The sequence below is a fragment of the Protopterus annectens genome, chromosome 6.part0, assembly GCF_019279795.1.
Source record: "Protopterus annectens isolate FY-2018-M chromosome 6.part0, PAN1.0, whole genome shotgun sequence".
NCBI lineage: Eukaryota > Metazoa > Chordata > Ceratodontiformes > Protopteridae > Protopterus > Protopterus annectens.
Genome location: NC_056737.1, coordinates 1,242,086,171 through 1,242,100,960, shown reverse-complemented (window position 1 = coordinate 1,242,100,960; position 14,790 = coordinate 1,242,086,171).

Genomic DNA, 14,790 nt, shown 5'->3' with positions numbered 1-14,790 from the left:
TTTGTGGGTCACATTTGATGGCACTACAGTTATTGCAGGCGTCCAGTGGGGAAGATAGTGAAGGTGCACTGTCTGCAATTATGTGCCTATTGTAGTGATGGGACAGGGTGTCATGCCCTCTGTAGTCCACTGCAATCACACTATGGTTACTATCTGTGGGCAATATGCAGGGTAATACCAACAAAGCGGTTGTTGCCTAGGTGACTGTGTTTGTGTATGAGACATGGGTTGAGAGTGTTCTCTGTGTAATACAAGGGTTGCCTAATTTGTTCACCAGGCCTTGATGTCACATGTAGGGGTATGGATTGGCAACCCCAGCCTCTTTGCTGTTTGACATCTGTTTGACATCTGTTATCCTTGTGTGTTCGGCCTTCTATGTAGGAAAGACCGAGAGGGCCCTTAAAAAACGTATATATGAACATCTTTACGCTATATCCAAAGTTGACATAAAGAATGCATTAGCCCGTCATGTCTTGGATTGCCCTAATCATTCTTTCCATTTCACGGTGGTAAAACAAGTAGCGACAGATTCCAATAGTGGCCCTTGGCAGGTGATCCTGGAAAAGGAGGAATTACTCTGGCAGGTTAGAACGGGGGCATACATACATCCTGGACTAAACGATGCTGTTTCACTATCTTGCATTCTTAAAATTTTAGCCATGAGGAGATAATTCAGTCTGGCTTCTGGTTTAGACCAGTTTTCTTCATTTGACATCTTTCTTCCCCGGACTTCCTGGTATTCCAGGTAAGGGCATCTTTTACCTAGTGTAGCGTGAGTTTGTCCATTTGTTCCCTGTTAGCTTTTTCTTGTTCAGTTCAGTTATTAGTAGGCTCCTTCATCATAACCTTATATTAGGTTTAGGTACATATGCCCCTCAGGGAAGTTTGCCTCACTTGAGGGGGAGGGGAGGGTCCTGCCCTGCATTAGGGTCAGGGCTTGGCACTTTATTAAGTGTATTTATACACTGTCAGTTTAAACAAGCATAAATGGTTTCTTGATTGGTAAAGCGGTTTAATTAACTGCATAATGCCTGTTCAATTAATAGTTAAAACCGCTTAGTTAACTTGAATGTATTGATTTTAATTTTTAAAAGGTTTTATATAATGGTGTTTTTATTATAACTTGGTGTTTAAAACATTTTAAAATGTATCAAATACTTTTACTTGTTATGTAATGCATCATGACAAGGTGTCCTTTAAATGAAGGTGGTTTATTAATTAAAGTTCACTAATAGGGAGGTATCACGAGTATTTAAACTCCCTTTTCCTTGCCTTTAAGTGTTTGTCTGAGGAAGGCGGGTTATTTAACCCACCGAAAGTTCTTGTTTAAATAAAGTGCTAACGTTACTGTTTTTACGGCTACCGCTTGTTATTGGATTATTCTATCGCACCTGCATTGGCTTCCTACGAGGTTTTTTCTTCAAAAATCCTTGTGAGGTGGACATCGTGACATATAATAGGCCTACCATATAAGAAATTTGCAAAACTCACTCTACAATGAGTCCAGTTGTTACACACTCACAGACACCTTTACACAGGATACGAATGACAAACACAGACACACACACCGGGTCTCACAGTTGCCATGTCTGGGATTGGAACTCTTACCTAACTAGTACATCACACTACAGCATTATACAGTTATAGCAAGCACCACAGAGATTACGGTGCTACTCCTTCCCCATAGGTGTATTTCAAGGTGAATGACATCAGCAGGCTTTCCAAAGAAGGGCAATGGAGGTTGTATTGACTGTGAATGGCCTCAAAAGCATTTTTCCATACACAAACACACAAACATCCACACTTGCCATGTCTGGGAATGGAACCCCTACCAAACTAGTATAGCACACTACACCATCACACTGTTATAAGACACATCACGGAGATTAGTGGGCAACTTTTTCCCCAAAGGTATATTTCAAAATGAATGACATCAGCAGCTTGCCAAAGTAGGGCAATGGAGGTTGTAGTGAATGTGAATGGCCTCAAACGCATTGCTCCCTACACAGACAAACAAACTCACAAGCTTGCCATGTCTGGGAATAGAGCCCCTACCAAACTAGTATTTCACACTACAGCATTATGCGGTTACAGGATGCACCACGGAGATTACTGGGCTACTCCTTCCCCAAAGGTGTATTTCAAAATGAATGATATCAGCAGGCTTGCCAAAGTAGGGCAATGGAGGTTGTAGTGACTGTGAATGGCCTCAGAAGCATTGCTCCCTACACAGGCAAACTAACACACACACAAACATTCACACTTGCCATGTTTGTGAATAAAACTCCTACCCACCTAGTTTATCAAACTATAGCATTACACAGTTATAGGACATGCCACGGAGATTACTGGGTTACTTTTTTCCCAAAGGTGTATTTCAAAGTGAATATCATCAGCAGACATGCCAAAGTTAGGCATCTGAAATTGTAGTGAGTGTGACTAGCCTAAAAAGCATTGATTCCTACACAGACAAACACACACACACAGTTGCCACATTTGAGATTAGAACTCTTACCTAACTAGTTTATCACACTATAGCATTACGCAGTTATAGGACAGGCCACAGAGATCGCTGGGCTATTTTTCCCCAAAGGTGTATTTCAAAGTGATTGACATCAGGAGGCTTGCCATAGTAGGGCAATGGGGAGGGCAGTGTGTGTGCATGGGTGATAACCCATTCATCTAGAGGTAGACGCACCACACTCAGGCACACACAGGTTTATATTCCACCGGTACGTGTATACAACTGCTAGATGACTACCGCCTTGTACAGACATGTTGCACAGTTAGCACTAGCACTACAGAGTCTATAATGCTCAGGAATTCCAGAGGCAAATGTCTATTGAGCATGACATATACACATCATGTGGTTGTAGCCATTTGGCTGTGTGCTGGGTGGGGCAGACCTCATGATGGAAGGCTTTTTGTCACTGTCATCCTCTTCCACACATCTATGTATGTGTACTTTTGACATATTATAGGGTGCTGTCCTTGGATATATGTGTATTCCTATACAATGTGTGTGCAAAGCATGACTGGTGCATACGGAGGAGTGTATGCACTAATATCTGCAACTGTCAGATATGTATGGTCCACTGTTGTTGCCAGACATGGGCTTCATTTCTTTGTGTGTGAGCATGCCCAGTATGACCTTTCAGCATTTTGTTGTCTGACATTGCCTTCATTTCTCTAAGTGTGGGAGCATGCCCCAGTATGAACTTCTGTATTGACTGTGTGAACCATTCCAGGTAGATTGTACTCCAGTGCAGATTTTTGTGTTCTACACCTACAGCTAGCAAACATTTTCTGCAGGATTTCTGTAGATCAGTTGACAATATGGGGTCAAAATGGACAAAGGATAGTGGGTTACTGTAGGTAATTGCATCTGTGCTGCTTCTGCTACATGGTCCTGGTGTTAGCAGCAATATTCAGACATGTGTAATGTTATATACTGTAATGTTTTATGTCATCAAGTACTGTCAGGTAGACATATTTTCTTGCAGTGATGTCCTGGGGAACACAGGGTGAATGCAGCTGTGTCCAGTATTGTGGTTAAACGCCTACATATTCTTGCAAACTCATGCCATTCTGGAGGGGGAGCTGCAGACACTTGCTGCTGGGTCTGTGTAACTGATTCAGCACCTTGGTACAGTGGTGGTAGAGGATCCCATACTTGTACAGCCATCAATGTGAGAGTATGGCCTTATCTTGCTGTGGCAATACCTCACAGCTGTACAGATTCACACAGGTTACCCAGAGGCAGGGGCATAATTCAGGACATTACCCCTACACATTGTGGTTTATGAGCAGGTTTGTAGCCACCCATTATTGTATTTGCAGCCAGGGATAGTATGTGCACACAGCTGTGTTTCGGACTTCACACACTCCATGCTGCCCATGCTCCCACCCCCCCCCTCTATTATTCTATCCTCTTCCATACATTATGCAAACATTCTCTGATACTTGCCCTTTAGTTATAACCTCATCACAGCAGTATATTGGTGTTGGTCCAGAGTTCATAGAGTAGGACATGGTGGACATGTTACTGTGGTTTGTCCACATGGCCTTGCATATGGGTTCTGTGGACTGTGTTATGTTGTTATTTGGGAGTCCAGGACATCACATACATTGGCAGTATGGGTGAGACACAGGCCTTTGGCAGAGGACTGTAGGCCATTTGGTAATGATGCAGGCCAGCTGTAGCAGGCCATTGCATTCTGTCAGTCCTACAGTCCCAGACTGCAGTACAGTATATTCCCCTGAGATGACAGGATAGGTGTGCTAGGTGTTCATGCCAATACTTTCTTTCAGTATTGATCCAGTGGTGTGGATGATGGCAGGGTGCTGCTTACAGTTAGGGACACACCTGCATGGGACACCTGCTCTGCAAGCTGCATACTTTTGCTATTGCCATACACAGGTGGGGGTCATATTGTACTCATTCACAACAGCAGAGATAAGACCAGAGTGGTACCTGTGGGTGGTGGTTGGGTGAGCTGGCTGCATGTGTGCTATGGACACTACTTGCATCTGACTCACAGATATGAGTGGGGCATTCCACTTATGCTGGCTTGTGCAGGGACATCAGCTGTTTCTCAATACATCATTCCTATGAACTTTGTGGTTTGCCAGTGTTTGGCCAGATGGCATCGGCATTCCCTAGTACAAGCCAAGATAATGTGCTGCAAACCTGTATGTACAATTCGAAGGGTATGTCCATTTGACAGTTACATATTATACACTGTCTGTCTGGGATACTTACCCCTGTGTACTGCTTGAATATCTGGCATGACAGTTATGCCATGTCCATCTTTCAGATGGTGACACATATTACTTCCAAATATTTACAATGGCTTACTGCTAGAATGTGTTATACTGGGAAGCATTGTGTTTGGCACTACAGTTGTGAGGACTTGGCCCTGTCATCGGCAGTACTAGGCAATGGCCAACAGGACCAACCTCACCATGCATACATACTGACCACTTTCACACAATATACAACACACATCAACCTAACACATGCAGACCTGCATATTGTACACATAGATTCATAGGTTCATAGGTAGGTACTAGGCTATCAGCCCTGAGGCCTATTCAAGCCCAGCCAAAAGGGTACCCTGGCTTTTGCCACCCAAGAAAATTATTTTCCTGTGCCACTGTCGAGCAGAGCCACAGATGTGATCTCCAGGGTGAATTTCCTATTTCCCATCCAATCATCAAGATTTTTCTTGAATAGTGCTAATGAGGAGCTTTGTTTGATGTAGATAAGTAGTTTATTCCAGAGTATGGGAAGTCTCTGGGACAGGAATCTAGCCCTCCTGCATGTTCTGTTTATTGTGGTGACAAGGTTTAGGTCCCTAGAGTGTGTAGCTTGGAGGGATTGGGATTTCTTTAAGTGGAGCATGTCCAACAGCTCTGGGTTTGACATAGCTTTGTATGTTAGGCAGAGATCACCTCTGAGTAGGCAATGTGTGACGGAGTAAAGCGGGAGTTTTTTGAGACTGTCTGCGTAGGGCATCTGTTTGAAGCTGGTAATCCTCTTTGTGAGGTATTTCTGCGGCCTTTCCAGTTGTTGTAGATGTCTTGTGAGGTACATACCAAAAGGGGCATTGTACTCTATAATGGGTCTAATGAGTGATGAGTAGAGGGGAACAATGACCTCTTTTTTTCTGGATGAGAAACCTTTTGTGATGAGGTGTGCCACATAGAAGGATTTCCTGACTACTGTGGCGATGTGCTTATCAAAGGAGAGACTACTGTCCATCTGTGTCTCAAGGTCTCTTATCACACGTTCGGTGTTAAGTAGACTACCGCCTATGTTGTAGTTCATGGGTAAAGAGTTTTTACCAAAGGGGATGACAATGCACTTTTTGGCATTGAGCTTGAGGCCATGGCTTTGACACCAGGCGTCTGTCTCAGTGAGGTCCTTTTGTAGGATGTCCACATCATTAGGAGTTTCAATTATGGCTCCTAGTTTGCAGTCATCTGTGAACTTCATTATTCAAAGACCTTCTGTGTTAGCCTGTACTTCAGAGAAGTAGATACCAAACAGGAGAGTACCCAGGACTGAACCCTGTGGTACTCCACTTGTCACTGGTCTGAAGTCGGATTTGGAGTAAGCTACTTTCACAGTGTGGGTTCTGTCAGTGAGCCAGTTGGCAACCCATCTTGTGACATAGGGATTTATACCTAGTTTAGTGAGCTTATCTATAATTCCAGAGTGGGGGATGGTATTGAAAGCCTTGGCAAGATCTAGATAGGCTGTGTGAACCACCTAACCCTTGTCTACAGCTTTGGTGACTGCTTCAAAGAAGTCTATCAGGTTTGGAGACACTGAACCGAACTGGGTGGGATCCAGGGTTTGGAGATTACCAATGTCTTTGCTTATAAGTTCCATGATGATACATTCCATGGCCTTGCAGACCAGGCTCATCAGGCTAATGGGGGAGGGTAGTTCCCGGGGTCCGTGGTGGCTCCCCCCTTGTGGAGTGGGATAACCGTTGTTGTGCACCATTCAGCAGGCACAAAGCCTGAGGTGAGGCTTATGATTGAACATGGTACTTAGGTGGGGTGCCAGTTTGTTCTGTAGTTCATGTAGAATGCTGCCTGGGATGTTGTCTGGTCCCATGGATGCTGTGTTCTTGGCTTTGGAGAGTGTGGTTTTTACCTGTGCAGCCGTGATTGCAGGAACTTTGCATTAGTCCGGTATAGAGATGGGCTCTTTAGGGGGTGAGAGGGGGGTAAAGTTAGCACTGAACCTATCTGCCAGGATGTTGGCAATATCAGTTGGGTCTGTATATTTAGTGCCATTGTGCTGTACCTCAGAGCAGATCTGAGTGTTGCCATTGAGATTCTTGACATAGCTATAGAATGCTTTGTGGTTGTCTTTAGAATCAGTGGCGATTTTGTTTTCATAACTAGCTTTGGAGGATTTTATCAGGGATCGTAGCTTCTTACTGAGGCTGACCAGGGAGGTCCTCCACTCGTGGGATTTTACTCTCTTTTGCAAGAGTTTCTTCCTTCTGTTGTACAGTTTGTTTATGGCAGGGGACCACCAGATTGGCTTCCTTTTTTTGGGGGATAGCGTCTTGGTTCTATTTGGGATAGCATGATCCATGCACTCATGTAAGTGCCTATTAAGTGCAATTGTCATTCACACCAACATGGACAATGACAGAGTCATATTTGTACTTGTTGTGGAGTGACCTGAGTGCACGGGTTATGTGGTGGATCCTGGCACCCGACAGGCAGCTGACAGTAACCTTCTCCTTGTTTAGCCTGGTGAGTGGGACATCAGTGTGCCTGACTATAGAGTCACCTATGACTAGTGTGTTGGGTACGTTGTTTTGCCTTATTGACTGTGGTTGAGTGGCACACTGAGTCTGTGGGCTATGTGTCATTTGGGTTGTGTTGGGGGGTGGAGGTTGCTTGCATTTCTGCTTTGGAGGTCTCTGTTGCTTGAGCAGATTATTATTCAGAGCCTCTGTGAATGTTTTTGTGTTTCTATGTGTGGATTTTGGTGGTAAAGATTTAGTGAGACTATGTGATGAGTGTGGTGTGGTGCAAGTGTTCACCTTCTCCTCTTGACTGTCAAGTTAAGTCTTGATTGGAGAGATCTTTACCTCCAGTTTGACTAGATAAGTGCATCTCACACAGGTTGTAGTGTTGGGTGGTAGGAGGAGAGGGTTGTCTGTGTACATGAGGCAATTTCTACATTGCCCCAAGATGCCCAGATTCATCATATAGACAGGAGAGAACACTGGGTGCTGACCCTTGTACATGCCTGAATAAAAAAACTATTTTCCTCTAGATAAGTGAGGAAAGTGAGTACAAGAGCTGTTTTTCTCTAAGCAAGTGAGGAAAGTAAGTACCAAAACTGTTTTCCTCTAGGTAATGAGGAAGGTTGAGTGCTATAGTAATTAGTAGATTATTTAGTGCTTACAAGTTCTGAACAAGTGCTGATCAGGAATAAGCAAATTCAAGTGCTAAAAGTAAGAATCTGGGCTTTTAAATCAGAAAGTTTAGAACGATGGAAAAACTGCCCAAACGGCCAATAACTACATTTTCTGGGCCAGAACTACTCCTTATGTGATAAATAGGTTACCTAGTGCTTACCACTCCCACTGATAAGCTAGAAGGCTTCTTTCCAACACAGAAAGCTTGGGGGAGGGGGGCTCAGAAGCTTACATACAGTCCTGGATGCAGCAAATCTAAATCTGGACTACACTAGTTACAGAAAAGTAGCTAAAACAGCAGTCAAAACAATTCAAATGTAGTGCAAGCTAGCACACCTGAGTATGTAGCAATGTTAGACCAAACAGTTTAAAAAATGCAATTAAACTAAAAATGACTAAAAACAATGCAGAAGAAGTCTATTAGGTAGAATGAGGTAAAGAGATGGGACTGGGGGGAGCGTCCCAGATCAAATCTACAGTGGGGGCGGGCAACTGCAAAAACCTCCAAATCTAAACAACACAGGAATAGGGAGAGTGGGTATGGAAAAACTAACACCTTCAGCAGAGATCTGAAAAACTATACAGTGAAGCAAAACTAACAGTGCACAGCTCTGAAGCCAGCCAGCAATGATATAAAATTAGTCAAACAACAATTACCAGTACACAACTCTGAAGTGCCAGAAAAATATACTCAGCTCTGTATATCTCCAGATAGTTTGAAGAGCACTCTTTCAGGACACAGGAAGGCTCCAGCAATGATATGCAGACTTTTTTACTAAGAGGGTCTAACTTTATGCAAGTAATCCTTGAGATGGTCAGATAACACACAGGATGTAAAACCAGTTATACCAACTTAAGACACAGAGAAATAGGGGAGGGCAAAACACCTTCAACAGAGATCTGAAAAACTATACAGTGAAGCAAAAATAACAGTGCACAACTCTGAAGTCAGCCAGCAATGATATAAAATTAGTCAAACAACAATTACCAGTACACAACTCTGAAGTGCCAGAAAAATATACTCATGCTAAAAATATACTCAGGCTACTCAAATATACATGCTACAATCTATCCTGCTACCTTGACCAGCTTAGGTAATCTGTGCTCCACTGTTATTATACCTACACATACATGTTACTACATTTCTACATGAGATTGGAGGGGCACCTGTGTGTTACTACTTGTCTACATAGAACTAGGGGGAACACCTGACTGTTACTACAGTTCTACATAGGATTGTGGGGGGCACACCTGTGTGTCATTACATATCTACATAGGAATGGGGGGCACACCTGACTGTTACTACATTTCTGCATAGAATTTGGGGGGGGGCACATCTGACTGTTACTACATTTCTACATAGGATTGGGGGGGCACACCTGTGTGTTACTATGTATCTACATAGGAATGGGGGCACACCTAACTGTTACTACATTTCTACATATGATTGGGGGCACACCTGTGTGTTGCTACATGTCTACATAGGACTGGGGGGCACACCTGACTGTTCTACATTTCAACATAGGATTGTGGGGGGCACACTTATGTGTCACTACGTGTCTACATAGGAATGGGGGGGCACACCTGACTGTTACTATATTTCTACATAGGATTGTGTTGACACACCAGTGTGCCACTACATGTCTACATATGAATGGGGGGGCACACCTGACTGTTACTACATTTCTACATAGGATTGGGGGGTACACCTGTGTGTTACTATGTGTCTACATAGGAATGAGGGGGTCACACCTGACTGTTACTACATTTCTACATAGGATTGGGGGGGCACACCTCACTGTTTCTATGTGTCTACATTGGATTGGGGGCACACCAGACTGTTACTACATTTCTGCATAGGACTGGAGGGGCACACCTGACACTTGTATACATTTGCTATGACTGCAGTGGTATGTCAGGTACTCCATTTCATTCTGTATTCTAACCTATCATGCTGACTAGAGGCATATCAGTGTACTACAGGTCTTAGGTTTGGTTGACCTACATTTCAGTTTCTGACTTCTTACCCTTCAGAACTAAAATCCCACTGTCTGACCTGTTGTAGTCTGTCTGTGTAGGCAGGGGAGAGGTTACCCATAGCCATCATTTAGAGGCCTTAGCACAGCCTTTGTTTGTGTTTGTCTACACCTGTTCTGCTGGCTAAGACTATTGTTGGGTATGTGAGCCTCCCTGACTGGCATGTGTGTGTCATATGGACAAACATGTGGCCCAGCACATTTCCTGCAGTGGGTTTTGTTACCATATGTAGTACTGGCTACTATGGTGACACCAGTATTTGTTACAGATCTCATGCTGCCACTATAGGTGTCTACTATCTGCTGGCATCCCATTCAGCCACTCGATTCCCTTGCATGCTCACATCCATACCATAGATACAAGTAACAACACGTACTACCCCATTTGCAGTTGGTAGGAAGATTGACTTTCCTTGTGGCTGTGCCAGTATTGAGGATGGTGCTGGAGGGCTGCCTATGTCAGATGCACATAGTGCACTCCCTATACATGGTTGAGCACAGGTAGTGTTATGTTTGGCTTCCCTATTACTGTATGTGTGAGTGAGAAAGAGGTGTCATTTCCTGGGTCCCTTCTGTGTCAGTGTATTTGCTATGCGTTGCCTCTTTGCCAAGGCCAAGGCATACTGGGCATGCTTCCTTCTGCCTACTGGGGCAGGCTCAGGTTGTTCCTGCTATGAGTCACTCTGTACCTGTGCAGTCCTTGGCAATGGTGGGGGGCTGTGTGGCCCAGCCCAATGCTGTTTCTGCTGCAGCTGTTTCCACGGGATCATATTGTGTAGCATGGCACATACGATGACAATTTGAGTACATGTAGCTGGTGAGTACTGCAAGGCTCCACCGGATGTGTCCAGGCACTGGAACTGTGACTTGGGCATCCCAAACACACACTCTATTATAATTCTGGTCTGTGCATGTGCTTCATTATCGAGTTCTTGGTCGGGTGTGTGTGCATTTCTGATGGGTATCATCAGCCACGACTCCAGTGTGTAACCATTATCCCCCACTATGTGACTGTAAGGGATGTCCTCACTGAAAAATCTCTGGTAGAGCTGCGTCAGATGCCAGATGTGGGAGTCATGATAGCTTCTAGGGCAGCCAGCACACACATTCATTATAATGCCCTGGGAATCTCACACAACCTGGCAGTTGATGGAGGGGAAGGCCTTTTGGGTTGATGTAGACCCTCCCCTGCTCACTGGGTGGTGCTTTGATGCATATGTCCATGCAGTCTATAGCACTCACTACCTCAGGGTATTCTGCTATTTGGTGGAAGAGACACATATTGCTGGCCAACGCCTCACGGGTGTTGGGGAAATATACATGCTCAACGGCATGTGCCGATATGGCATCCAAGAACTGGTGGAGTACCCTGGATGCTGATGCCTGTGAGATACCCATAATATCCCCAGTTGGCCTTTGGAAGGTACCTGTGGCTAGTATTCTTAGGCCTACACATACCTTGGTATCCACTGGGATGGGTTCCCCTCTTTTAGCTCTGTGTGTCAGGCATGGCCGTCTCAGCTCAACAATTTGCTGTAGGAGGTCCCTGTCCACCCTATAGCGCTCCACTATCTCCAGCTCATGTATCCCCTGGTAGGTTACCCTGGGTCTGTACACACTTCTCCGTCTCCTCACTGTGGGTTGGTCAACAGCATTCTAATCCTCACCACCCTCAGCCTCTTCCACATGTTGATGTATGATAGCTGCTGCAGCCCCTATCATTTTGTTGTTTTTGTTTGTTAAAATGTCCCCACTTGTATAGTGTAGAGTATGTGGGAAAAACTAGAGGGAAAGGTGTTTGCATAGTTTATAGTAGTGTTCTGGGCTGGGCTGGGCAGGACTTCTGCCTCTGTAATTGGCTGATTCTGATATATTTCACCTGCCAGCTATGCTAGTTCTCCTTGATTACCTTCCTACTGCTGTTTTCTCTTCCCATTGCCTTCCTGTTTAAACCCATAGGTGCGCTGCACAAAACAGAGTGCTCAAAATGTGCACAGAGCTGCTATTTCCTGGTTTAACTTTTTTTTCCTTTAAAACCTGGTGCGTGGTGCGCACACCTGCTTAGGCAATGTAAAGAGTGCTAGGCAGCCTCAGACACACCCCCTTGCTTAGCTCTGCTAAGCTAAGGGCAAACCCAAGCCACAGAGATCCAATCCGCTTACAGTATACTTGACACCACCCCATGATGTCAGCTAACTCCTAGGCTTGAACCACGCTATTCCTGCACTTACACTGTTGGGTGCTGATTAGCATTGAGGGGAAATCTGGGATTCAGTATCATTCCCCTCATTTGCATAGGATTGTCTGATAATGCATAGTTACAGGTCCCACACTGAGCCTTCCCCCTTAGCAACCACTATCCACTGGTCATGTTGTCTAATGGCAAAATAGTGATTTTGGTTAGAATGCTTATGTCAGGTTCTTTTTTATATTTTCGGGCTGATCCCATTTGCGCATCACTGCCCTATGCTTAAACAGCCAAAATCAGCTAAAATAAAAGTTTTTTTTTTATTTTTGCAACTGTTTTCCATGCCAATGACCATATATTTGGCCATTTGCATGTTTTCCACATAATATACACACTTTATTTGGAGCTGTCATGTCTCCGTTTTGTAGTTTACAGAAATGTACTCGGTTACTAACTGAGTACATTTCTGCACACTACACTAGTCCTGCATGGCCGGCTGACAGCTTCCTGGATCCCAAATTCACCTTATTTGCATGATTTTTACCTCTAAATGGGGTAATTTGCATACAGGAGCTGTGCCTGTGCAGGAATAGTGCAGGAGCGCTCATGCACATCCCTTAAGCATATTCCTGGATCGCACAGTGGCTATATTGCCTCCAGGAGCTCCTGCACTATTCCTGCACACCGTGCAGGGCTTGCTGAATCCAGGGGTAGGTCTGTTAGTGGAGTATAGCTGTGGATTCTTGGCTTGTTTATATGTATGAATAACTAAATATTTTTCCTAGAAGGGGGATTATCTCATTTAATTGTATATCTGTTATCACCATATAAAGGAAATATCTGATTTTTTTATTGGAAAAGTCTTGTAAAGCTCTGAAATTATTCCATCACAAGTTATGACCCTATGAAAGAAATATCTGATTTTTTTTTAAAGTCTTATAACTCTTTTAAATTATGCCAGCAATTTCTGCTGATTTACTGGATTTAAGTTATTTTCTTTTTCAGAAAAAAAATAAAGGAAATTTGTTTAACAGTTTATGTTTTAGCTCTTAAGAACTCCTTTAGACAGCAATTTATCAAGAATGTTTTATTAAGATTTAGAGGGCTTTCATGTATTATTGCTTGATTTTAATATAAATAGTATTATTTAATTACATTTAGGATTCCTCTTATAGCTGTACATATTATCTGTACATATTTTATTATTTTGAGATGCTTTATTTGCAGAATATGGTTGAATTTATATTGTAATTTCATTCTTTTAGGTAAATTATGCATATATTTAGTTGGTTTACTATGAGTTACTCAAGAGTAAACATCCTTGAAGTGTGTTTAATTGAACTGAAAAAAGCTCTAAACACAGAATGTTGAACAAAATTTGTATTGTGCAAGAATGCAGCATGGAAGGGAATAGGGGACTTGTCTTTTCCGCACTCTGGTGTTATCTCAGAATTGGTGTAAATAATTAACATTTGTTGTAGGATGTAGGGGGATTAGTCCCATGCTTAACGTAGCTGTGATTTTTCCCCGATTTCAATGTTTCACTGTTAGAGTTTTTTTGACTTCTGTAATTGCACTTTGAGGATGTGTGTGTGTGTTTCAATATCTGAGAGGGAACCCTTTAATTAACATGGCATATGAAACAATCTTTATGCACTGTGAAGATTTGTGCATTTGAGTAACTGATAGGGAAGCATTTAGGTGATATGCCATATGAAGCAATCTTTAATTTTTCTAAACTAAATCCATTTTAAGTGTTAATAACTCAGAGTGTTTTATATAATGCTTAATTTCATCCTTTATAGTTTTGTAAACCCTTTTTAAAACTACATTTAGCTTCTTGAAGTTTGGTTTGAATATCTGAAAATTCATTATCCCATTCTCTCAGCTTTTTTATGAACTGCCAAAGACTTACTATAAATGTAAGCTTTAATGGCATCATAAACCATAATTTTACTTACTTCTTCAGAACTCTAGATTTGCATACAGAATTCACTTTTTGAAAGTAACCAGGTTTTAAACTGTTTTAGTTTAGTAATATAAAAAGGGTTTATTAATCTGTGGTAATTTGTTAAAATTTTTTGCAAGATTTTAAAATAAGGGGATTGTGGTCAGAGATAGGGCAGAAAACTATATTAAAGTTTAACACTTTAAATATAATATGTGAAACTAAAATCTTATCACTTCTAGTTTTTGTACCATATGCAAAGGAATAATGAGTGACATCCAAGGAGTTGTCATGTGTCATGGAAAATACAACTTTTAGATTAATAACCTCAACTTAATTATTAATAGCTTTAGATGGGGGGATATTGTTAATTTTCTGGTTGCCCTAGTATTTGAATTGTTCAATATACAATTAAAATCATATCCTATCATTAAAGTGTCATTCATATTGTAAAGGGTAGAACTAAATGTTTTGGGCTAATTTCCTCTACCACAGAAAGCCAGTATAACATAGCTAAAGTCCACACTCTATTATTGTATTTAATAACCATAAAAAGATAATTAATCCTTCCTGTTCTTCAAAGTTGTAAATAATCTGAAATTTTTTTTCATAAAATTCATAACCTCTCTTTGCTTATTTTTAAAGTTGATGACTTGGTTAAGA